The sequence below is a fragment of the Pungitius pungitius genome, chromosome 1, assembly GCF_949316345.1.
Source record: "Pungitius pungitius chromosome 1, fPunPun2.1, whole genome shotgun sequence".
In the NCBI taxonomy this organism is placed as follows: domain Eukaryota; kingdom Metazoa; phylum Chordata; class Actinopteri; order Perciformes; family Gasterosteidae; genus Pungitius; species Pungitius pungitius.
The window spans coordinates 22,023,006-22,046,366 of NC_084900.1; the positions used below are offsets into that span (position 1 = coordinate 22,023,006).

The window sequence follows — 23,361 nt, forward strand, 5'->3', positions numbered from 1 at the left end:
GTTGAAATCAAGAATCGTAACTTTGAGTCACAACCTATGATCCATAGCAGAGTGGCGCAGCGGAAGCGTGCTGGGCCCATAACCCAGAGGTCGATGGATCGAAACCATCCTCTGCTAACTGACTTTTTACCACTCACTCACTGCATTCTAACATGGTTGGTGAAATCATCCACAGGTTCTTAAATCAATGTGCGGCTGTTCGACATTTGTGCTTTGCGTTAAAACATTTTTAGTTTAAAACTAGTTGAAATCAAGAATCGTAACTTTGAGTCACAACCTATGTTCCATAGCAGAGTGGCGCAGCGGGAGCGTGCTGGGCCCATAACCCAGAGGTCGGTGGATCGAAACCATCCTCTGCTAACAGAGGGTTGGTTTTTCCATAACTGCCATTGCAGTATAAGTGGAAATACAGTCATAATACACCGTCTTGAGAATGTACCCACAGTGTTGCAACAATGACGTGTTAAAAGGGCAAATTTGCACATCAGAAGCACACAAGAGTCGTTGGACAACTCATTGTATATTAGTCTACAGATGTTGCTATAAAGTCACTTCTCCATACAAGGATTCCTAAACATTTTGGCGCTTTTTCTACTGCCTAACATTATTGCATTGCTCCAGTATTTTCAAAGAATACAAAAATGTTCACGTCCATTGTGTAGTGATCAAATGCACATTAGCCAAGCAAAATATTACTTATTGTAAGTAAGTCAAAAATGACATTTTGTGTTGTTCGGGGAACGACATTGGAACTTTTTTGTATTTACATAAAAGCCCCAGTGGCCTAATGGACAAGGCACTGGCCTCCTAAGCCAGGGATTGTGGGTTCGAGTCCCATCTGGGGTGATTTACAGCAGAGTGGCGCAGCGGAAGCGTGCTGGGCCCATAACCCAGAGGTCGATGGATCGAAACCATCCTCTGCTAACTGACTTTTTACCACTCACTCACTGCATTCTAACATGGTTGGTGAAATCATCCACAGGTTCTTAAATCAATGTGCGGCTGTTCGACATTTGTGCTTTGCGTTAAAACATTTTTAGTTTAAAACTAGTTGAAATCAAGAATCGTAACTTTGAGTCACGACCTATGATCCATAGCAGAGTGGCGCAGCGGGAGCGTGCTGGGCCCATAACCCAGAGGTCGGTGGATCGAAACCATCCTCTGCTAACTGACTTTTTACCACTCACTCACTGCATTCTAACATGGTTGGTGAAATCATACACAGGTTCTTAAATCAATGTGCGGCTGTTCGACATTTGTGCTTTGCGTTAAAACATTTTTAGTTTAAAACTAGTTGAAATCAAGAATCGTAACTTTGAGTCACGACCTATGATCCATAGCACAGTGGCGCAGCGGGAGCGTGCTGGGCCCATAACCCAGAGGTCGGTGGATTGAAACCATCCTCTGCTAACAGACGGTTGGTTTTTCCATAACTGCCATTGCAGTATAAGTGGAAATACAGTCATAATACACCGTCTTGAGAATGTACCCACAGTGTTGCAACAATGACGTGTTAAAAGGGCAAATTTGCACATCAGAAGCACACAAGAGTCGTTGGACAACTCATTGTATATTAGTCTACAGATGTTGCTATAAAGTCACTTCTCCATACAAGGATTCCTAAAAATTTGGCGCTTTTTCTACTGCCTAACATTATTGCATTGCTCCAGTAATTTCAAAGAATACAAAAATGTTCACGTCCATTGTGTAGTGATCGAATGCACATTAGCCAAGCAAAATATTACTTATTGTAAGTAAGTCAAAAATGACATTTTGTGTTGTTCGGGGAACGACATTGGAACTTTTTTGTATTTACATAAAAGCCCCAGTGGCCTAATGGACAAGGCACTGGCCTCCTAAGCCAGCGATTGTGGGTTCGAGTCCCATCTGGGGTGATTTACAGCAGAGTGGCGCAGCGGAAGCGTGCTGAGCCCAGAGGTCGATGGATCGAAACCATCCTCTGCTAACTGACTTTTTACCACTCACTCACTGCATTCTAACATGGTTGGTAAAATCATCCACAGGTTCTTAAATCAATGTGCGGCTGTTCGACATTGGTGCTTTGCGTTAAAACGTTTTTAGTTTAAAACTAGTTGAAATCAAGAATCGTAACTTTGAGTCACAACCTATGATCCATAGCAGAGTGGCGCAGCGGGAGCGTGCTGGGCCCATAACCCAGAGGTCGGTGGATCGAAACCATCCTCTGCTAACTGACTTTTTACCACTCACTCACTGCATTCTAACATGGTTGGTGAAATCATCCACAGGTTCTTAAATCAATGTGCGGCTGTTCGACATTTGTGCTTTGCGTTAAAACATTTTTAGTTTAAAACTAGTTGAAATCAAGAATCGTAACTTTGAGTCACGACCTATGATCCATAGCACAGTGGCGCAGCGGGAGCGTGCTGGGCCCATAACCCAGAGGTCGGTGGATCGAAACCATCCTCTGCTAACAGACGGTTGGTTTTTCCATAACTGCCATTGCAGTATAAGTGGAAATACAGTCATAATACACCGTCTTGAGAATGTACCCACAGTGTTGCAACAATGACGTGTTAAAAGGGCAAATTTGCACATCAGAAGCACACAAGAGTCGTTGGACAACTCATTGTATATTAGTCTACAGATGTTGCTATAAAGTCACTTCTCCATACAAGGATTCCTAAACATTTTGGCGCTTTTTCTACTGCCTAACATTATTGCATTGCTCCAGTATTTTCAAAGAATACAAAAATGTTCACGTCCATTGTGTAGTGATCGAATGCACATTAGCCAAGCAAAATATTACTTATTGTAAGTAAGTCAAAAATGACATTTTGTGTTGTTCGGGGAACGACATTGGAACTTTTTTGTATTTACATAAAAGCCCCAGTGGCCTAATGGACAAGGCACTGGCCTCCTAAGCCAGCGATTGTGGGTTCGAGTCCCATCTGGGGTGATTTACAGCAGAGTGGTGCAGCGGAAGCGTGCTGGGCCCATAACCCAGAGGTCGATGGATCGAAACCATCCTCTGCTAACTGACTTTTTACCACTCACTCACTGCATTCTAACATGGTTGGTAAAATCATCCACAGGTTCTTAAATCAATGTGCGGCTGTTCGACATTGGTGCTTTGCGTTAAAACGTTTTTAGTTTAAAACTAGTTGAAATCAAGAATCGTAACTTTGAGTCACAACCTATGATCCATAGCAGAGTGGCGCAGCGGGAGCGTGCTGGGCCCATAACCCAGAGGTCGGTGGATCGAAACCATCCTCTGCTAACTGACTTTTTACCACTCACTCACTGCATTCTAACATGGTTGGTGAAATCATACACAGGTTCTTAAATCAATGTGCGGCTGTTCGACATTTGTGCTTTGCGTTAAAACATTTTTAGTTTAAAACTAGTTGAAATCAAGAATCGTAACTTTGAGTCACGACCTATGATCCATAGCACAGTGGCGCAGCGGGAGCGTGCTGGGCCCATAACCCAGAGGTCGGTGGATTGAAACCATCCTCTGCTAACAGACGGTTGGTTTTTCCATAACTGCCATTGCAGTATAAGTGGAAATACAGTCATAATACACCGTCTTGAGAATGTACCCACAGTGTTGCAACAATGACGTGTTAAAAGGGCAAATTTGCACATCAGAAGCACACAAGAGTCGTTGGACAACTCATTGTATATTAGTCTACAGATGTTGCTATAAAGTCACTTCTCCATACAAGGATTCCTAAAAATTTGGCGCTTTTTCTACTGCCTAACATTATTGCATTGCTCCAGTAATTTCAAAGAATACAAAAATGTTCACGTCCATTGTGTAGTGATCGAATGCGCATTAGCCAAGCAAAATATTACTTATTGTAAGTAAGTCAAAAATGACATTTTGTGTTGTTCGGGGAACGACATTGGAACTTTTTTGTATTTACATAAAAGCCCCAGTGGCCTAATAGACAAGGCACTGGCCTCCTAAGCCAGCGATTGTGGGTTCGAGTCCCATCTGGGGTGATTTACAGCAGAGTGGCGCAGCGGAAGCGTGCTGAGCCCAGAGGTCGATGGATCGAAACCATCCTCTGCTAACTGACTTTTTACCACTCACTCACTGCATTCTAACATGGTTGGTAAAATCATCCACAGGTTCTTAAATCAATGTGCGGCTGTTCGACATTGGTGCTTTGCGTTAAAACGTTTTTAGTTTAAAACTAGTTGAAATCAAGAATCGTAACTTTGAGTCACAACCTATGATCCATAGCAGAGTGGCGCAGCGGGAGCGTGCTGGGCCCATAACCCAGAGCTCGGTGGATCGAAACCATCCTCTGCTAACTGACTTTTTACCACTCACTCACTGCATTCTAACATGGTTGGTGAAATCATCCACAGGTTCTTAAATCAATGTGCGGCTGTTCGACATTTGTGCTTTGCGTTAAAACATTTTTAGTTTAAAACTAGTTGAAATCAAGAATCGTAACTTTGAGTCACAACCTATGATCCATAGCAGAGTGGCGCAGCGGGAGCGTGCTGGGCCCATAACCCAGAGGTCGGTGGATCGAAACCATCCTCTGCTAACTGACTTTTTACCACTCACTCACTGCATTCTAACATGGTTGGTGAAATCATACACAGGTTCTTAAATCAATGTGCGGCTGTTCGACATTTGTGCTTTGCGTTAAAACATTTTTAGTTTAAAACTAGTTGAAATCAAGAATCGTAACTTTGAGTCACGACCTATGATCCATAGCACAGTGGCGCAGCGGGAGCGTGCTGGGCCCATAACCCAGAGGTCGGTGGATTGAAACCATCCTCTGCTAACAGACGGTTGGTTTTTCCATAACTGCCATTGCAGTATAAGTGGAAATACAGTCATAATACACCGTCTTGAGAATGTACCCACAGTGTTGCAACAATGACGTGTTAAAAGGGCAAATTTGCACATCAGAAGCACACAAGAGTCGTTGGACAACTCATTGTATATTAGTCTACAGATGTTGCTATAAAGTCACTTCTCCATACAAGGATTCCTAAAAATTTGGCGCTTTTTCTACTGCCTAACATTATTGCATTGCTCCAGTAATTTCAAAGAATACAAAAATGTTCACGTCCATTGTGTAGTGATCGAATGCACATTAGCCAAGCAAAATATTACTTATTGTAAGTAAGTCAAAAATGACATTTTGTGTTGTTCGGGGAACGACATTGGAACTTTTTTGTATTTACATAAAAGCCCCAGTGGCCTAATGGACAAGGCACTGGCCTCCTAAGCCAGCGATTGTGGGTTCGAGTCCCATCTGGGGTGATTTACAGCAGAGTGGCGCAGCGGAAGCGTGCTGGGCCCATAACCCAGAGGTCGATGGATCGAAACCATCCTCTGCTAACTGACTTTTTACCACTCACTCACTGCATTCTAACATGGTTGGTAAAATCATCCACAGGTTCTTAAATCAATGTGCGGCTGTTCGACATTCGTGCTTTGCGTTAAAACGTTTTTAGTTTAAAACTAGTTGAAATCAAGAATCGTAACTTTGAGTCACAACCTATGATCCATAGCAGAGTGGCGCAGCGGGAGCGTGCTGGGCCCATAACCCAGAGGTCGGTGGATCGAAACCATCCTCTGCTAACTGACTTTTTACCACTCACTCACTGCATTCTAACATGGTTGGTGAAATCATCCACAGGTTCTTAAATCAATGTGCGGCTGTTCGACATTTGTGCTTTGCGTTAAAACGTTTTTAGTTTAAAACTAGTTGAAATCAAGAATTGTAACTTTGAGTCACGACCTATGATCCATAGCAGAGTGGCGCAGAGGGAGCGTGCTGGGCCCATAACCCAGAGGTCGGTGGATCGAAACCATCCTCTGCTAACAGACGGTTGGTTTTTCCATAACTGCCATTGCAGTATAAGTGGAAATACAGTCATAATACACCGTCTTGAGAATGTACCCACAGTGTTGCAACAATGACGTGTTAAAAGGGCAAATTTGCACATCAGAAGCACACAAGAGTCGTTGGACAACTCATTGTATATTAGTCTACAGATGTTGCTATAAAGTCACTTCTCCATACAAGGATTCCTAAACATTTTGGCGCTTTTTCTACTGCCTAACATTATTGCATTGCTCCAGTATTTTCAAAGAATACAAAAATGTTCACGTCCATTGTGTAGTGATCAAATGCACATTAGCCAAGCAAAATATTACTTATTGTAAGTAAGTCAAAAATGACATTTTGTGTTGTTCGGGGAACGACATTGGAACTTTTTTGTATTTACATAAAAGCCCCCGTGGCCTAATGGACAAGGCACTGGCCTCCTAAGCCAGCGATTGTGGGTTCGAGTCCCATCTGGGGTGATTTACAGCAGAGTGGCGCAGCGGAAGCGTGCTGTGCCCATAACCCAGAGGTCGATGTTTCGAAACCATCCTCTGCTAACAGACGGTTGGTTTTTCCATAACTGCCATTGCAGTATAAGTGGAAATACAGTCATAATACACCGTCTTGAGAATGTACCCACAGTGTTGCAACAATGACGTGTTAAAAGGGCAAATTTGCACATCAGAAGCACACAAGAGTCGTTGGACAAGTCATTGTATATTAGTCTACAGATGTTGCTATAAAGTCACTTCTCCATACAAGGATTCCTAAACATTTTGGCGCTTTTTCTACTGCCTAACATTATTGCATTGCTCCAGTATTTTCAAAGAATACAAAAATGTTCACGTCCATTGTGTAGTGATCAAATGCACATTAGCCAAGCAAAATATTACTTATTGTAAGTAAGTCAAAAATGACATTTTGTGTTGTTCGGGGAACGACATTGGAACTTTTTTGTATTTACATAAAAGCCCCCGTAGCCTAATGGACAAGGCACTGGCCTCCTAAGCCAGGGATTGTGGGTTCGAGTCCCATCTGGGGTGATTTACAGCAGAGTGGCGCAGCGGAAGCGTGCTGGGCCCATAACCCAGAGGTCGATGGATCGAAACCATCCTCTGCTAACTGACTTTTTACCACTCACTCACTGCATTCTAACATGGTTAGTGAAATCATCCACAGGTTCTTTAATCAATGTGCGGCTGTTCGACATTTGTGCTTTGCGTTAAAACATTTTTAGTTTAAAACTAGTTGAAATCAAGAATCGTAACTTTGAGTCACAACCTATGATCCATAGCAGAGTGGCGCAGCGGGAGCGTGCTGGGCCCATAACCCAGAGGTCGGTGGATCGAAACCATCCTCTGCTAACTGACTTTTTACCACTCACTCACTGCATTCTAACATGGTTGGTGAAATCATCCACAGGTTCTTAAATCAATGTGCGGCTGTTCGACATTTGTGCTTTGCGTTAAAACGTTTTTAGTTTAAAACTAGTTGAAATCAAGAATTGTAACTTTGAGTCACGACCTATGATCCATAGCAGAGTGGCGCAGAGGGAGCGTGCTGGGCCCATAACCCAGAGGTCGGTGGATCGAAACCATCCTCTGCTAACAGACGGTTGGTTTTTCCATAACTGCCATTGCAGTATAAGTGGAAATACAGTCATAATACACCGTCTTGAGAATGTACCCACAGTGTTGCAACAATGACGTGTTAAAAGGGCAAATTTGCACATCAGAAGCACACAAGAGTCGTTGGACAACTCATTGTATATTAGTCTACAGATGTTGCTATAAAGTCACTTCTCCATACAAGGATTCCTAAACATTTTGGCGCTTTTTCTACTGCCTAACATTATTGCATTGCTCCAGTATTTTCAAAGAATACAAAAATGTTCACGTCCATTGTGTAGTGATCAAATGCACATTAGCCAAGCAAAATATTACTTATTGTAAGTAAGTCAAAAATGACATTTTGTGTTGTTCGGGGAACGACATTGGAACTTTTTTGTATTTACATAAAAGCCCCCGTGGCCTAATGGACAAGGCACTGGCCTCCTAAGCCAGCGATTGTGGGTTCGAGTCCCATCTGGGGTGATTTACAGCAGAGTGGCGCAGCGGAAGCGTGCTGTGCCCATAACCCAGAGGTCGATGTTTCGAAACCATCCTCTGCTAACAGACGGTTGGTTTTTCCATAACTGCCATTGCAGTATAAGTGGAAATACAGTCATAATACACCGTCTTGAGAATGTACCCACAGTGTTGCAACAATGACGTGTTAAAAGGGCAAATTTGCACATCAGAAGCACACAAGAGTCGTTGGACAAGTCATTGTATATTAGTCTACAGATGTTGCTATAAAGTCACTTCTCCATACAAGGATTCCTAAACATTTTGGCGCTTTTTCTACTGCCTAACATTATTGCATTGCTCCAGTATTTTCAAAGAATACAAAAATGTTCACGTCCATTGTGTAGTGATCAAATGCACATTAGCCAAGCAAAATATTACTTATTGTAAGTAAGTCAAAAATGACATTTTGTGTTGTTCGGGGAACGACATTGGAACTTTTTTGTATTTACATAAAAGCCCCCGTAGCCTAATGGACAAGGCACTGGCCTCCTAAGCCAGGGATTGTGGGTTCGAGTCCCATCTGGGGTGATTTACAGCAGAGTGGCGCAGCGGAAGCGTGCTGGGCCCATAACCCAGAGGTCGATGGATCGAAACCATCCTCTGCTAACTGACTTTTTACCACTCACTCACTGCATTCTAACATGGTTGGTGAAATCATCCACAGGTTCTTAAATCAATGTGCGGCTGTTCGACATTTGTGCTTTGCGTTAAAACGTTTTTAGTTTAAAACTAGTTGAAATCAAGAATCGTAACTTTGAGTCACAACCTATGTTCCATAGCAGAGTGGCGCAGCGGGAGCGTGCTGGGCCCATAACCCAGAGGTCGGTGGATCGAAACCATCCTCTGCTAACAGACGGTTGGTTTTTCCATAACTGCCATTCCAGTATAAGTGGAAATACAGTCATAATACACCGTCTTGAGAATGTACCCACAGTGTTGCAACAATGACGTGTTAAAAGGGCAAATTTGCACATCAGAAGCACACAAGAGTCGTTGGACAACTCATTGTATATTAGTCTACAGATGTTGCTATAAAGTCACTTCTCCATACAAGGATTCCTAAACATTTTGGCGCTTTTTCTACTGCCTAACATTATTGCATTGCTCCAGTATTTTCAAAGAATACAAAAATGTTCACGTCCATTGTGTAGTGATCAAATGCACATTAGCCAAGCAAAATATTACTTATTGTAAGTAAGTCAAAAATGACATTTTGTGTTGTTCGGGGAACGACATTGGACCTTTTTTGTATTTACATAAAAGCCCCAGTGGCCTAATGGACAAGGCACTGGCCTCCTAAGCCAGGGATTGTGGGTTCGAGTCCCATCTGGGGTGATTTACAGCAGAGTGGCGCAGCGGAAGCGTGCTGGGCCCATAACCCAGAGGTCGGTGGATTGAAACCATCCTCTGCTAACTGACTTTTTACCACTCACTCACTGCATTCTAACATGGTTGGTGAAATCATCCACAGGTTCTTTAATCAATGTGCGGCTGTTCGACATTTGTGCTTTGCGTTAAAACATTTTTAGTTTAAAACTAGTTGAAATCAAGAATCGTAACTTTGAGTCACAACCTATGATCCATAGCAGAGTGGCGCAGCGGGAGCGTGCTGGGCCCATAACCCAGAGGTCGGTGGATCGAAACCATCCTCTGCTAACAGACGGTTGGTTTTTCCATAACTGCCATTGCAGTATAAGTGGAAATACAGTCATAATACACCGTCTTGAGAATGTACCCACAGTGTTGCAACAATGACGTGTTAAAAGGGCAAATTTGCACATCAGAAGCACACAAGAGTCGTTGGACAAGTCATTGTATATTAGTCTACAGATGTTGCTATAAAGTCACTTCTCCATACAAGGATTCCTAAACATTTTGGCGCTTTTTCTACTGCCTAACATTATTGCATTGCTCCAGTATTTTCAAAGAATACAAAAATGTTCACGTCCATTGTGTAGTGATCAAATGCACATTAGCCAAGCAAAATATTACTTATTGTAAGTAAGTCAAAAATGACATTTTGTGTTGTTCGGGGAACGACATTGGAACTTTTTTGTATTTACATAAAAGCCCCAGTGGCCTAATGGACAAGGCACTGGCCTCCTAAGCCAGGGATTGTGGGTTCGAGTCCCATCTGGGGTGATTTACAGCAGAGTGGCGCAGCTGAAGCGTGCTGGGCCCATAACCCAGAGGTCGATGGATCGAAACCATCCTCTGCTAACTGACTTTTTACCACTCACTCACTGCATTCTAACATCGTTGGTGAAATCATCCACAGGTTCTTAAATCAATGTGCGGCTGTTCGACATTTGTGCTTTGCGTTAAAACATTTTTAGTTTAAAACTAGTTGAAATCAAGAATCGTAACTTTGAGTCACAACCTGTGATCCATAGCAGAGTGGCGCAGCGGGAGCGTGCTGGGCCCATAACCCAGAGGTCGGTGGATCGAAACCATCCTCTGCTAACAGACGGTTGGTTTTTCCATAACTGCCATTCCAGTATAAGTGGAAATACAGTCATAATACACCGTCTTGAGAATGTACCCACAGTGTTGCAACAATGACGTGTTAAAAGGGCAAATTTGCACATCAGAAGCACACAAGAGTCGTTGGACAACTCATTGTATATTAGTCTACAGATGTTGCTATAAAGTCACTTCTCCATACAAGGATTCCTAAACATTTTGGCGCTTTTTCTACTGCCTAACATTATTGCATTGCTCCAGTATTTTCAAAGAATACAAAAATGTTCACGTCCATTGTGTAGTGATCAAATGCACATTAGCCAAGCAAAATATTACTTATTGTAAGTAAGTCAAAAATGACATTTTGTGTTGTTCGGGGAACGACATTGGAACTTTTTTGTATTTACATAAAAGCCCCAGTGGCCTAATGGACAAGGCACTGGCCTCCTAAGCCAGGGATTGTGGGTTCGAGTCCCATCTGGGGTGATTTACAGCAGAGTGGCGCAGCTGAAGCGTGCTGGGCCCATAACCCAGAGGTCGATGGATCGAAACCATCCTCTGCTAACTGACTTTTTACCACTCACTCACTGCATTCTAACATGGTTGGTGAAATCATCCACAGGTTCTTAAATCAATGTGCGGCTGTTCGACATTTGTGCTTTGCGTTAAAACATTTTTAGTTTAAAACTAGTTGAAATCAAGAATCGTAACTTTGAGTCACAACCTATGATCCATAGCAGAGTGGCGCAGCGGGAGCGTGCTGGGCCCATAACCCAGAGGTCGGTGGATCGAAACCATCCTCTGCTAACAGACGGTTGGTTTTTCCATAACTGCCATTGCAGTATAAGTGGAAATACAGTCATAATACACCGTCTTGAGAATGTACCCACAGTGTTGCAACAATGACGTGTTAAAAGGGCAAATTTGCACATCAGAAGCACACAAGAGTCGTTGGACAAGTCATTGTATATTAGTCTACAGATGTTGCTATAAAGTCACTTCTCCATACAAGGATTCCTAAACATTTTGGCGCTTTTTCTACTGCCTAACATTATTGCATTGCTCCAGTATTTTCAAAGAATACAAAAATGTTCACGTCCATTGTGTAGTGATCAAATGCACATTAGCCAAGCAAAATATTACTTATTGTAAGTAAGTCAAAAATGACATTTTGTGTTGTTCGGGGAACGACATTGGAACTTTTTTGTATTTACATAAAAGCCCCAGTGGCCTAATGGACAAGGCACTGGCCTCCTAAGCCAGGGATTGTGGGTTCGAGTCCCATCTGGGGTGATTTACAGCAGAGTGGCGCAGCTGAAGCGTGCTGGTCCCATAACCCAGAGGTCGATGGATCGAAACCATCCTCTGCTAACTGACTTTTTACCACTCACTCACTGCATTCTAACATCGTTGGTGAAATCATCCACAGGTTCTTAAATCAATGTGCGGCTGTTCGACATTTGTGCTTTGCGTTAAAACGTTTTTAGTTTAAAACTAGTTGAAATCAAGAATCGTAACTTTGAGTCACAACCTATGATCCATAGCAGAGTGGCGCAGCGGGAGCGTGCTGGGCCCATAACCCAGAGGTCGGTGGATCGAAACCATCCTCTGCTAACAGACGGTTGGTTTTTCCATAACTGCCATTGCAGTATAAGTGGAAATACAGTCATAATACACCGTCTTGAGAATGTACCCACAGTGTTGCAACAATGACGTGTTAAAAGGGCAAATTTGCACATCAGAAGCACACAAGAGTCGTTGGACAAGTCATTGTATATTAGTCTACAGATGTTGCTATAAAGTCACTTCTCCATACAAGGATTCCTAAACATTTTGGCGCTTTTTCTACTGCCTAACATTATTGCATTGCTCCAGTATTTTCAAAGAATACAAAAATGTTCACGTCCATTGTGTAGTGATCAAATGCACATTAGCCAAGCAAAATATTACTTATTGTAAGTAAGTCAAAAATGACATTTTGTGTTGTTCGGGGAACGACATTGGAACTTTTTTGAATTTACATAAAAGCCCCAGTGGCCTAATGGACAAGGCACTGGCCTCCTAAGCCAGGGATTGTGGGTTCGAGTCCCATCTGGGGTGATTTACAGCAGAGTGGCGCAGCGGAAGCGTGCTGGGCCCATAACCCAGAGGTCGATGGATCGAAACCATCCTCTGCTAACTGACTTTTTACCACTCACTCACTGCATTCTAACATGGTTGGTGAAATCATCCACAGGTTCTTAAATCAATGTGCGGCTGTTCGACATTTGTGCTTTGCGTTAAAACGTTTTTAGTTTAAAACTAGTTGAAATCAAGAATCGTAACTTTGAGTCACAACCTATGATCCATAGCAGAGTGGCGCAGCGGGAGCGTGCTGGGCCCATAACCCAGAGGTCGGTGGATCGAAACCATCCTCTGCTAACAGACGGTTGGTTTTTCCATAACTGCCATTGCAGTATAAGTGGAAATACAGTCATAATACACCGTCTTGAGAATGTACCCACAGTGTTGCAACAATGACGTGTTAAAAGGGCAAATTTGCACATCAGAAGCACACAAGAGTCGTTGGACAAGTCATTGTATATTAGTCTACAGATGTTGCTATAAAGTCACTTCTCCATACAAGGATTCCTAAACATTTTGGCGCTTTTTCTACTGCCTAACATTATTGCATTGCTCCAGTATTTTCAAAGAATACAAAAATGTTCACGTCCATTGTGTAGTGATCAAATGCACATTAGCCAAGCAAAATATTACTTATTGTAAGTAAGTCAAAAATGACATTTTGTGTTGTTCGGGGAACGACATTGGAACTTTTTTGTATTTACATAAAAGCCCCAGTGGCCTAATGGACAAGGCACTGGCCTCCTAAGCCAGGGATTGTGGGTTCGAGTCCCATCTGGGGTGATTTACAGCAGAGTGGCGCAGCTGAAGCGTGCTGGGCCCATAACCCAGAGGTCGATGGATCGAAACCATCCTCTGCTAACTGACTTTTTACCACTCACTCACTGCATTCTAACATCGTTGGTGAAATCATCCACAGGTTCTTAAATCAATGTGCGGCTGTTCGACATTTGTGCTTTGCGTTAAAACGTTTTTAGTTTAAAACTAGTTGAAATCAAGAATCGTAACTTTGAGTCACAACCTATGATCCATAGCAGAGTGGCGCAGCGGGAGCGTGCTGGGCCCATAACCCAGAGGTCGGTGGATCGAAACCATCCTCTGCTAACAGACGGTTGGTTTTTCCATAACTGCCATTGCAGTATAAGTGGAAATACAGTCATAATACACCGTCTTGAGAATGTACCCACAGTGTTGCAACAATGACGTGTTAAAAGGGCAAATTTGCACATCAGAAGCACACAAGAGTCGTTGGACAACTCATTGTATATTAGTCTACAGATGTTGCTATAAAGTCACTTCTCCATACAAGGATTCCTAAACATTTTGGCGCTTTTTCTACTGCCTAACATTATTGCATTGCTCCAGTATTTTCAAAGAATACAAAAATGTTCACGTCCATTGTGTAGTGATCAAATGCACATTAGCCAAGCAAAATATTACTTATTGTAAGTAAGTCAAAAATGACATTTTGTGTTGTTCGGGGAACGACATTGGACCTTTTTTGTATTTACATAAAAGCCCCAGTGGCCTAATGGACAAGGCACTGGCCTCCTAAGCCAGGGATTGTGGGTTCGAGTCCCATCTGGGGTGATTTACAGCAGAGTGGCGCAGCGGAAGCGTGCTGGGCCCATAACCCAGAGGTCGGTGGATTGAAACCATCCTCTGCTAACTGACTTCTTACCACTCACTCACTGCATTCTAACATGGTTGGTGAAATCATCCACAGGTTCTTTAATCAATGTGCGGCTGTTCGACATTTGTGCTTTGCGTTAAAACATTTTTAGTTTAAAACTAGTTGAAATCAAGAATCGTAACTTTGAGTCACAACCTGTGATCCATAGCAGAGTGGCGCAGCGGGAGCGTGCTGGGCCCATAACCCAGAGGTCGGTGGATCGAAACCATCCTCTGCTAACAGACGGTTGGTTTTTCCATAACTGCCATTCCAGTATAAGTGGAAATACAGTCATAATACACCGTCTTGAGAATGTACCCACAGTGTTGCAACAATGACGTGTTAAAAGGGCAAATTTGCACATCAGAAGCACACAAGAGTCGTTGGACAACTCATTGTATATTAGTCTACAGATGTTGCTATAAAGTCACTTCTCCATACAAGGATTCCTAAACATTTTGGCGCTTTTTCTACTGCCTAACATTATTGCATTGCTCCAGTATTTTCAAAGAATACAAAAATGTTCACGTCCATTGTGTAGTGATCAAATGCACATTAGCCAAGCAAAATATTACTTATTGTAAGTAAGTCAAAAATGACATTTTGTGTTGTTCGGGGAACGACATTGGAACTTTTTTGTATTTACATAAAAGCCCCAGTGGCCTAATGGACAAGGCACTGGCCTCCTAAGCCAGGGATTGTGGGTTCGAGTCCCATCTGGGGTGATTTACAGCAGAGTGGCGCAGCGGAAGCGTGCTGGGCCCATAACCCAGAGGTCGATGGATCGAAACCATCCTCTGCTAACTGACTTTTTACCACTCACTCACTGCATTCTAACATGGTTGGTGAAATCATCCACAGGTTCTTAAATCAATGTGCGGCTGTTCGACATTTGTGCTTTGCGTTAAAACGTTTTTAGTTTAAAACTAGTTGAAATCAAGAATCGTAACTTTGAGTCACAACCTATGTTCCATAGCAGAGTGGCGCAGCGGGAGCGTGCTGGGCCCATAACCCAGAGGTCGGTGGATCGAAACCATCCTCTGCTAACAGACGGTTGGTTTTTCCATAACTGCCATTCCAGTATAAGTGGAAATACAGTCATAATACACCGTCTTGAGAATGTACCCACAGTGTTGCAACAATGACGTGTTAAAAGGGCAAATTTGCACATCAGAAGCACACAAGAGTCGTTGGACAACTCATTGTATATTAGTCTACAGATGTTGCTATAAAGTCACTTCTCCATACAAGGATTCCTAAACATTTTGGCGCTTTTTCTACTGCCTAACATTATTGCATTGCTCCAGTATTTTCAAAGAATACAAAAATGTTCACGTCCATTGTGTAGTGATCAAATGCACATTAGCCAAGCAAAATATTACTTATTGTAAGTAAGTCAAAAATGACATTTTGTGTTGTTCGGGGAACGACATTGGACCTTTTTTGTATTTACATAAAAGCCCCCGTAGCCTAATGGACAAGGCACTGGCCTCCTAAGCCAGGGATTGTGGGTTCGAGTCCCATCTGGGGTGATTTACAGCAGAGTGGCGCAGCGGAAGCGTGCTGGGCCCATAACCCAGAGGTCGATGGATCGAAACCATCCTCTGCTAACTGACTTTTTACCACTCACTCACTGCATTCTAACATGGTTGGTGAAATCATCCACAGGTTCTTAAATCAATGTGCGGCTGTTCGACATTTGTGCTTTGCGTTAAAACGTTTTTAGTTTAAAACTAGTTGAAATCAAGAATCGTAACTTTGAGTCACAACCTATGTTCCATAGCAGAGTGGCGCAGCGGGAGCGTGCTGGGCCCATAACCCAGAGGTCGGTGGATCGAAACCATCCTCTGCTAACAGACGGTTGGTTTTTCCATAACTGCCATTCCAGTATAAGTGGAAATACAGTCATAATACACCGTCTTGAGAATGTACCCACAGTGTTGCAACAATGACGTGTTAAAAGGGCAAATTTGCACATCAGAAGCACACAAGAGTCGTTGGACAACTCATTGTATATTAGTCTACAGATGTTGCTATAAAGTCACTTCTCCATACAAGGATTCCTAAACATTTTGGCGCTTTTTCTACTGCCTAACATTATTGCATTGCTCCAGTATTTTCAAAGAATACAAAAATGTTCACGTCCATTGTGTAGTGATCAAATGCACATTAGCCAAGCAAAATATTACTTATTGTAAGTAAGTCAAAAATGACATTTTGTGTTGTTCGGGGAACGACATTGGACCTTTTTTGTATTTACATAAAAGCCCCAGTGGCCTAATGGACAAGGCACTGGCCTCCTAAGCCAGGGATTGTGGGTTCGAGTCCCATCTGGGGTGATTTACAGCAGAGTGGCGCAGCGGAAGCGTGCTGGGCCCATAACCCAGAGGTCGGTGGATCGAAACCATCCTCTGCTAACTGACTTTTTACCACTCACTCACTGCATTCTAACATGGTTGGTGAAATCATCCACAGGTTCTTTAATCAATGTGCGGCTGTTCGACATTTGTGCTTTGCGTTAAAACATTTTTAGTTTAAAACTAGTTGAAATCAAGAATCGTAACTTTGAGTCACAACCTATGATCCATAGCAGAGTGGCGCAGCGGGAGCGTGCTGGGCCCATAACCCAGAGGTCGGTGGATCGAAACCATCCTCTGCTAACAGACGGTTGGTTTTTCCATAACTGCCATTGCAGTATAAGTGGAAATACAGTCATAATACACCGTCTTGAGAATGTACCCACAGTGTTGCAACAATGACGTGTTAAAAGGGCAAATTTGCACATCAGAAGCACACAAGAGTCGTTGGACAAGTCATTGTATATTAGTCTACAGATGTTGCTATAAAGTCACTTCTCCATACAAGGATTCCTAAACATTTTGGCGCTTTTTCTACTGCCTAACATTATTGCATTGCTCCAGTATTTTCAAAGAATACAAAAATGTTCACGTCCATTGTGTAGTGATCAAATGCACATTAGCCAAGCAAAATATTACTTATTGTAAGTAAGTCAAAAATGACATTTTGTGTTGTTCGGGGAACGACATTGGAACTTTTTTGTATTTACATAAAAGCCCCAGTGGCCTAATGGACAAGGCACTGGCCTCCTAAGCCAGGGATTGTGGGTTCGAGTCCCATCTGGGGTGATTTACAGCAGAGTGGCGCAGCTGAAGCGTGCTGGGCCCATAACCCAGAGGTCGATGGATCGAAACCATCCTCTGCTAACTGACTTTTTACCACTCACTCACTGCATTCTAACATCGTTGGTGAAATCATCCACAGGTTCTTAAATCAATGTGCGGCTGTTCGACATTTGTGCTTTGCGTTAAAACATTTTTAGTTTAAAACTAGTTGAAATCAAGAATCGTAACTTTGAGTCACAACCTGTAAACCATAGCAGAGTGGCGCAGCGGGAGCGTGCTGGGCCCATAACCCAGAGGTCGGTGGATCGAAACCATCCTCTGCTAACAGACGGTTGGTTTTTCCATAACTGCCATTCCAGTATAAGTGGAAATACAGTCATAATACACCGTCTTGAGAATGTACCCACAGTGTTGCAACAATGACGTGTTAAAAGGGCAAATTTGCACATCAGAAGCACACAAGAGTCGTTGGACAACTCATTGTATATTAGTCTACAGATGTTGCTATAAAGTCACTTCTCCATACAAGGATTCCTAAACATTTTGGCGCTTTTTCTACTGCCTAACATTATTGCATTGCTCCAGTATTTTCAAAGAATACAAAAATGTTCACGTCCATTGTGTAGTGATCAAATGCACATTAGCCAAGCAAAATATTACTTATTGTAAGTAAGTCAAAAATGACATTTTGTGTTGTTCGGGGAACGACATTGGACCTTTTTTGTATTTACATAAAAGCCCCAGTGGCCTAATGGACAAGGCACTGGCCTCCTAAGCCAGGGATTGTGGGTTCGAGTCCCATCTGGGGTGATTTACAGCAGAGTGGCGCAGCGGAAGCGTGCTGGGCCCATAACCCAGAGGTCGGTGGATCGAAACCATCCTCTGCTAACTGACTTTTTACCACTCACTCACTGCATTCTAACATGGTTGGTGAAATCATCCACAGGTTCTTTAATCAATGTGCGGCTGTTCGACATTTGTGCTTTGCGTTAAAACATTTTTAGTTTAAAACTAGTTGAAATCAAGAATCGTAACTTTGAGTCACAACCTATGATCCATAGCAGAGTGGCGCAGCGGGAGCGTGCTGGGCCCATAACCCAGAGGTCGGTGGATCGAAACCATCCTCTGCTAACAGACGGTTGGTTTTTCCATAACTGCCATTGCAGTATAAGTGGAAATACAGTCATAATACACCGTCTTGAGAATGTACCCACAGTGTTGCAACAATGACGTGTTAAAAGGGCAAATTTGCACATCAGAAGCACACAAGAGTCGTTGGACAAGTCATTGTATATTAGTCTACAGATGTTGCTATAAAGTCACTTCTCCATACAAGGATTCCTAAACATTTTGGCGCTTTTTCTACTGCCTAACATTATTGCATTGCTCCAGTATTTTCAAAGAATACAAAAATGTTCACGTCCATTGTGTAGTGATCAAATGCACATTAGCCAAGCAAAATATTACTTATTGTAAGTAAGTCAAAAATGACATTTTGTGTTGTTCGGGGAACGACATTGGAACTTTTTTGTATTTACATAAAAGCCCCAGTGGCCTAATGGACAAGGCACTGGCCTCCTAAGCCAGGGATTGTGGGTTCGAGTCCCATCTGGGGTGATTTACAGCAGAGTGGCGCAGCTGAAGCGTGCTGGGCCCATAACCCAGAGGTCGATGGATCGAAACCATCCTCTGCTAACTGACTTTTTACCACTCACTCACTGCATTCTAACATCGTTGGTGAAATCATCCACAGGTTCTTAAATCAATGTGCGGCTGTTCGACATTTGTGCTTTGCGTTAAAACATTTTTAGTTTAAAACTAGTTGAAATCAAGAATCGTAACTTTGAGTCACAACCTGTAAACCATAGCAGAGTGGCGCAGCGGGAGCGTGCTGGGCCCATAACCCAGAGGTCGGTGGATCGAAACCATCCTCTGCTAACAGACGGTTGGTTTTTCCATAACTGCCATTCCAGTATAAGTGGAAATACAGTCATAATACACCGTCTTGAGAATGTACCCACAGTGTTGCAACAATGACGTGTTAAAAGGGCAAATTTGCACATCAGAAGCACACAAGAGTCGTTGGACAACTCATTGTATATTAGTCTACAGATGTTGCTATAAAGTCACTTCTCCATACAAGGATTCCTAAACATTTTGGCGCTTTTTCTACTGCCTAACATTATTGCATTGCTCCAGTATTTTCAAAGAATACAAAAATGTTCACGTCCATTGTGTAGTGATCAAATGCACATTAGCCAAGCAAAATATTACTTATTGTAAGTAAGTCAAAAATGACATTTTGTGTTGTTCGGGGAACGACATTGGAACTTTTTTGTATTTACATAAAAGCCCCAGTGGCCTAATGGACAAGGCACTGGCCTCCTAAGCCAGGGATTGTGGGTTCGAGTCCCATCTGGGGTGATTTACAGCAGAGTGGCGCAGCTGAAGCGTGCTGGGCCCATAACCCAGAGGTCGATGGATCGAAACCATCCTCTGCTAACTGACTTTTTACCACTCACTCACTGCATTCTAACATGGTTGGTGAAATCATCCACAGGTTCTTAAATCAATGTGCGGCTGTTCGACATTTGTGCTTTGCGTTAAAACATTTTTAGTTTAAAACTAGTTGAAATCAAGAATCGTAACTTTGAGTCACAACCTATGATCCATAGCAGAGTGGCGCAGCGGGAGCGTGCTGGGCCCATAACCCAGAGGTCGGTGGATCGAAACCATCCTCTGCTAACAGACGGTTGGTTTTTCCATAACTGCCATTGCAGTATAAGTGGAAATACAGTCATAATACACCGTCTTGAGAATGTACCCACAGTGTTGCAACAATGACGTGTTAAAAGGGCAAATTTGCACATCAGAAGCACACAAGAGTCGTTGGACAAGTCATTGTATATTAGTCTACAGATGTTGCTATAAAGTCACTTCTCCATACAAGGATTCCTAAACATTTTGGCGCTTTTTCTACTGCCTAACATTATTGCATTGCTCCAGTATTTTCAAAGAATACAAAAATGTTCACGTCCATTGTGTAGTGATCAAATGCACATTAGCCAAGCAAAATATTACTTATTGTAAGTAAGTCAAAAATGACATTTTGTGTTGTTCGGGGAACGACATTGGAACTTTTTTGTATTTACATAAAAGCCCCAGTGGCCTAATGGACAAGGCACTGGCCTCCTAAGCCAGGGATTGTGGGTTCGAGTCCCATCTGGGGTGATTTACAGCAGAGTGGCGCAGCTGAAGCGTGCTGGTCCCATAACCCAGAGGTCGATGGATCGAAACCATCCTCTGCTAACTGACTTTTTACCACTCACTCACTGCATTCTAACATCGTTGGTGAAATCATCCACAGGTTCTTAAATCAATGTGCGGCTGTTCGACATTTGTGCTTTGCGTTAAAACGTTTTTAGTTTAAAACTAGTTGAAATCAAGAATCGTAACTTTGAGTCACAACCTATGATCCATAGCAGAGTGGCGCAGCGGGAGCGTGCTGGGCCCATAACCCAGAGGTCGGTGGATCGAAACCATCCTCTGCTAACAGACGGTTGGTTTTTCCATAACTGCCATTGCAGTATAAGTGGAAATACAGTCATAATACACCGTCTTGAGAATGTACCCACAGTGTTGCAACAATGACGTGTTAAAAGGGCAAATTTGCACATCAGAAGCACACAAGAGTCGTTGGACAAGTCATTGTATATTAGTCTACAGATGTTGCTATAAAGTCACTTCTCCATACAAGGATTCCTAAACATTTTGGCGCTTTTTCTACTGCCTAACATTATTGCATTGCTCCAGTATTTTCAAAGAATACAAAAATGTTCACGTCCATTGTGTAGTGATCAAATGCACATTAGCCAAGCAAAATATTACTTATTGTAAGTAAGTCAAAAATGACATTTTGTGTTGTTCGGGGAACGACATTGGAACTTTTTTGAATTTACATAAAAGCCCCAGTGGCCTAATGGACAAGGCACTGGCCTCCTAAGCCAGGGATTGTGGGTTCGAGTCCCATCTGGGGTGATTTACAGCAGAGTGGCGCAGCGGAAGCGTGCTGGGCCCATAACCCAGAGGTCGATGGATCGAAACCATCCTCTGCTAACTGACTTTTTACCACTCACTCACTGCATTCTAACATGGTTGGTGAAATCATCCACAGGTTCTTAAATCAATGTGCGGCTGTTCGACATTTGTGCTTTGCGTTAAAACGTTTTTAGTTTAAAACTAGTTGAAATCAAGAATCGTAACTTTGAGTCACAACCTATGATCCATAGCAGAGTGGCGCAGCGGGAGCGTGCTGGGCCCATAACCCAGAGGTCGGTGGATCGAAACCATCCTCTGCTAACAGACGGTTGGTTTTTCCATAACTGCCATTGCAGTATAAGTGGAAATACAGTCATAATACACCGTCTTGAGAATGTACCCACAGTGTTGCAACAATGACGTGTTAAAAGGGCAAATTTGCACATCAGAAGCACACAAGAGTCGTTGGACAACTCATTGTATATTAGTCTACAGATGTTGCTATAAAGTCACTTCTCCATACAAGGATTCCTAAACATTTTGGCGCTTTTTCTACTGCCTAACATTATTGCATTGCTCCAGTATTTTCAAAGAATACAAAAATGTTCACGTCCATTGTGTAGTGATCAAATGCACATTAGCCAAGCAAAATATTACTTATTGTAAGTAAGTCAAAAATGACATTTTGTGTTGTTCGGGGAACGACATTGGACCTTTTTTGTATTTACATAAAAGCCCCAGTGGCCTAATGGACAAGGCACTGGCCTCCTAAGCCAGGGATTGTGGGTTCGAGTCCCATCTGGGGTGATTTACAGCAGAGTGGCGCAGCGGAAGCGTGCTGGGCCCATAACCCAGAGGTCGGTGGATTGAAACCATCCTCTGCTAACTGACTTCTTACCACTCACTCACTGCATTCTAACATGGTTGGTGAAATCATCCACAGGTTCTTTAATCAATGTGCGGCTGTTCGACATTTGTGCTTTGCGTTAAAACATTTTTAGTTTAAAACTAGTTGAAATCAAGAATCGTAACTTTGAGTCACAACCTGTGATCCATAGCAGAGTGGCGCAGCGGGAGCGTGCTGGGCCCATAACCCAGAGGTCGGTGGATCGAAACCATCCTCTGCTAACAGACGGTTGGTTTTTCCATAACTGCCATTCCAGTATAAGTGGAAATACAGTCATAATACACCGTCTTGAGAATGTACCCACAGTGTTGCAACAATGACGTGTTAAAAGGGCAAATTTGCACATCAGAAGCACACAAGAGTCGTTGGACAACTCATTGTATATTAGTCTACAGATGTTGCTATAAAGTCACTTCTCCATACAAGGATTCCTAAACATTTTGGCGCTTTTTCTACTGCCTAACATTATTGCATTGCTCCAGTATTTTCAAAGAATACAAAAATGTTCACGTCCATTGTGTAGTGATCAAATGCACATTAGCCAAGCAAAATATTACTTATTGTAAGTAAGTCAAAAATGACATTTTGTGTTGTTCGGGGAACGACATTGGAACTTTTTTGTATTTACATAAAAGCCCCAGTGGCCTAATGGACAAGGCACTGGCCTCCTAAGCCAGGGATTGTGGGTTCAAGTCCCATCTGGGGTGATTTACAGCAGAGTGGCGCAGCGGAAGCGTGCTGGGCCCATAACCCAGAGGTCGATGGATCGAAACCATCCTCTGCTAACTGACTTTTTACCACTCACTCACTGCATTCTAACATGGTTGGTGAAATCATCCACAGGTTCTTAAATCAATGTGCGGCTGTTCGACATTTGTGCTTTGCGTTAAAACGTTTTTAGTTTAAAACTAGTTGAAATCAAGAATCGTAACTTTGAGTCACAACCTATGTTCCATAGCAGAGTGGCGCAGCGGGAGCGTGCTGGGCCCATAACCCAGAGGTCGGTGGATCGAAACCATCCTCTGCTAACAGACGGTTGGTT

The 23,361-nt window shown here is 42.8% G+C and overlaps 1 protein-coding gene and 27 non-coding genes across 28 annotated transcripts in view; 27 read left to right on the forward strand and 1 right to left on the reverse strand.

Moving 5' to 3' along the window:
- LOC119222625 (kelch domain-containing protein 8B-like) overlaps positions 1–23,361 on the reverse strand; it is a 293,155-nt gene that overhangs the window by 136,646 nt on the left and 133,148 nt on the right. The gene's annotated exons all lie outside the window — the stretch shown is intronic.
- trnar-ccu (transfer RNA arginine (anticodon CCU)) lies at positions 774–846 on the forward strand. Its single transcript has one exon. It is a non-coding gene; the product is annotated as a tRNA-Arg (tRNA).
- On the forward strand, positions 1,823–1,895 carry trnar-ccu (transfer RNA arginine (anticodon CCU)). Its single transcript has one exon. It is a non-coding gene; the product is annotated as a tRNA-Arg (tRNA).
- On the forward strand, positions 2,866–2,938 carry trnar-ccu (transfer RNA arginine (anticodon CCU)). The gene has a single exon. It is a non-coding gene; the product is annotated as a tRNA-Arg (tRNA).
- trnar-ccu (transfer RNA arginine (anticodon CCU)) lies at positions 3,915–3,987 on the forward strand. The gene has a single exon. It is a non-coding gene; the product is annotated as a tRNA-Arg (tRNA).
- On the forward strand, positions 5,200–5,272 carry trnar-ccu (transfer RNA arginine (anticodon CCU)). The gene has a single exon. It is a non-coding gene; the product is annotated as a tRNA-Arg (tRNA).
- trnar-ccu (transfer RNA arginine (anticodon CCU)) lies at positions 6,250–6,322 on the forward strand. Its single transcript has one exon. It is a non-coding gene; the product is annotated as a tRNA-Arg (tRNA).
- Positions 6,814–6,886, forward strand: trnar-ccu (transfer RNA arginine (anticodon CCU)). Its single transcript has one exon. It is a non-coding gene; the product is annotated as a tRNA-Arg (tRNA).
- On the forward strand, positions 7,864–7,936 carry trnar-ccu (transfer RNA arginine (anticodon CCU)). The gene has a single exon. It is a non-coding gene; the product is annotated as a tRNA-Arg (tRNA).
- Positions 8,428–8,500, forward strand: trnar-ccu (transfer RNA arginine (anticodon CCU)). Its single transcript has one exon. It is a non-coding gene; the product is annotated as a tRNA-Arg (tRNA).
- On the forward strand, positions 9,235–9,307 carry trnar-ccu (transfer RNA arginine (anticodon CCU)). Its single transcript has one exon. It is a non-coding gene; the product is annotated as a tRNA-Arg (tRNA).
- On the forward strand, positions 10,042–10,114 carry trnar-ccu (transfer RNA arginine (anticodon CCU)). Its single transcript has one exon. It is a non-coding gene; the product is annotated as a tRNA-Arg (tRNA).
- On the forward strand, positions 10,849–10,921 carry trnar-ccu (transfer RNA arginine (anticodon CCU)). The gene has a single exon. It is a non-coding gene; the product is annotated as a tRNA-Arg (tRNA).
- trnar-ccu (transfer RNA arginine (anticodon CCU)) lies at positions 11,656–11,728 on the forward strand. Its single transcript has one exon. It is a non-coding gene; the product is annotated as a tRNA-Arg (tRNA).
- Positions 12,463–12,535, forward strand: trnar-ccu (transfer RNA arginine (anticodon CCU)). Its single transcript has one exon. It is a non-coding gene; the product is annotated as a tRNA-Arg (tRNA).
- On the forward strand, positions 13,270–13,342 carry trnar-ccu (transfer RNA arginine (anticodon CCU)). The gene has a single exon. It is a non-coding gene; the product is annotated as a tRNA-Arg (tRNA).
- trnar-ccu (transfer RNA arginine (anticodon CCU)) lies at positions 14,077–14,149 on the forward strand. The gene has a single exon. It is a non-coding gene; the product is annotated as a tRNA-Arg (tRNA).
- On the forward strand, positions 14,884–14,956 carry trnar-ccu (transfer RNA arginine (anticodon CCU)). The gene has a single exon. It is a non-coding gene; the product is annotated as a tRNA-Arg (tRNA).
- Positions 15,691–15,763, forward strand: trnar-ccu (transfer RNA arginine (anticodon CCU)). Its single transcript has one exon. It is a non-coding gene; the product is annotated as a tRNA-Arg (tRNA).
- On the forward strand, positions 16,498–16,570 carry trnar-ccu (transfer RNA arginine (anticodon CCU)). The gene has a single exon. It is a non-coding gene; the product is annotated as a tRNA-Arg (tRNA).
- On the forward strand, positions 17,305–17,377 carry trnar-ccu (transfer RNA arginine (anticodon CCU)). Its single transcript has one exon. It is a non-coding gene; the product is annotated as a tRNA-Arg (tRNA).
- trnar-ccu (transfer RNA arginine (anticodon CCU)) lies at positions 18,112–18,184 on the forward strand. The gene has a single exon. It is a non-coding gene; the product is annotated as a tRNA-Arg (tRNA).
- Positions 18,919–18,991, forward strand: trnar-ccu (transfer RNA arginine (anticodon CCU)). Its single transcript has one exon. It is a non-coding gene; the product is annotated as a tRNA-Arg (tRNA).
- Positions 19,726–19,798, forward strand: trnar-ccu (transfer RNA arginine (anticodon CCU)). Its single transcript has one exon. It is a non-coding gene; the product is annotated as a tRNA-Arg (tRNA).
- trnar-ccu (transfer RNA arginine (anticodon CCU)) lies at positions 20,533–20,605 on the forward strand. The gene has a single exon. It is a non-coding gene; the product is annotated as a tRNA-Arg (tRNA).
- Positions 21,340–21,412, forward strand: trnar-ccu (transfer RNA arginine (anticodon CCU)). The gene has a single exon. It is a non-coding gene; the product is annotated as a tRNA-Arg (tRNA).
- trnar-ccu (transfer RNA arginine (anticodon CCU)) lies at positions 22,147–22,219 on the forward strand. Its single transcript has one exon. It is a non-coding gene; the product is annotated as a tRNA-Arg (tRNA).
- On the forward strand, positions 22,954–23,026 carry trnar-ccu (transfer RNA arginine (anticodon CCU)). Its single transcript has one exon. It is a non-coding gene; the product is annotated as a tRNA-Arg (tRNA).